At 36.9% G+C, this 1,244-nt stretch overlaps 1 protein-coding gene across 2 annotated transcripts in view; it reads left to right on the top strand.

Annotated features, from left to right (window-relative positions):
- Nucleotides 1-1,244, top strand: part of ULK4 (unc-51 like kinase 4) — a 685,490-nt gene that overhangs the window by 221,391 nt on the left and 462,855 nt on the right. The window lies entirely within an intron of this gene.

The raw sequence follows: 1,244 nt of genomic DNA, 5'->3' as shown, positions 1-1,244 counted from the left end.
ATTTCTCGCTTTCTGTCTCTCTGTCTCTCTCTGTCTGTCTGGCGAGCGCACGTACCCTATAGCGAAAACCTCTCAAAAAAAAAAAAAATAAAGAAAGAAAAAGAGGGAAGGAGAAAGAGAGGATAGACACACACACACAAACCCAAAGAGGCATGCCTGACAGGGTCTGCACACTGAAGCCCACCCCCAGTCTCAGCAGACGAGGATCAGGGACACACACAGACAGGCCTGGTCAGCTTAGCAGGGGGCTTCTTGGATCCAAATCCTGGATCTGGGTCCAGTCCCATGAGCTGGTAGTATGCCACTGCCCGACCTTCACTCTGGATTTTGTATTCAGCATCGATCCATATTTATCCAATAATAGTTATGAATTTATTTTGGAATTTTGTATTCAGTATCGATCCATATTTATCCAATAATAGTTATGAATTTATTTTGGAATTTTGTGAAATTATTCAACTAAATTATGAGAATTACATTGCCCTCCTCCTTTTCTTAAACTCATTTTCCCCTTTGTAGGCTTTTTCCCCCTTTGTTTATTCATAAGCGTATTTATGCAAAGTGTCCTGTATTTTCGGATTTCTAAGGGTTTGCATTTTCTAGGCCCTCTGATTTTCCTTATAACGTAGACAATAAATACGTTAATTTTTTATTTTAAAGATAATTTATGCTTATTTATTTTAATCACAAAATGCATGCTTGTTAAAGAAAACATGGAAAGTTATAGTGAAATTTCAAGAAATAAAATCCCTTTTAACTCCCCACTCATAGACAACCATTGTTACTTCATTATTGTTTTCTTAACACTGTTTTCTTTTTATATATATGCATGTCTGTGTAGATATGTAAATTTACATTCTGTCTTTTTTGATTTAATGTAATATCATAAGTATTTTCCTGGGCCTTAAAATTTTTTTAGAAACATTTTAATAGGTACATACTATCCCATTTGTATGAGCTATGGGAAGTTTGATACAATTTTAGTTAAGTTGAAAGTACCCAACGTACTATGTAGGGACCCTTGTGGTCCCTACTAGTAGAAAGATATTTTAAAATATCAAGGAAATGATAAGTTCTTGACAGTGGCTATCTTTCATTTATTCATTTATTTTTTTGAGATGTTTTTGCTATAGCGCGTGTGCGCTCGCCAGACAGACAGAGACAGAGAGACAGAAAGCGAGAAATCACCCCCCAGGGGAGACGGTCACGCCGCAATCCCTTCTCCTCCATTCTCCTCTCAGGAT

This window comes from Tupaia chinensis, unplaced genomic scaffold, assembly GCF_000334495.1.
Source record: "Tupaia chinensis unplaced genomic scaffold, TupChi_1.0 Scaffold000451_2, whole genome shotgun sequence".
NCBI lineage: Eukaryota > Metazoa > Chordata > Mammalia > Scandentia > Tupaiidae > Tupaia > Tupaia belangeri.
The sequence above is the reverse complement of the archived record's forward strand: the minus strand, read 5'-3'. Positions and strand labels throughout refer to the sequence as shown.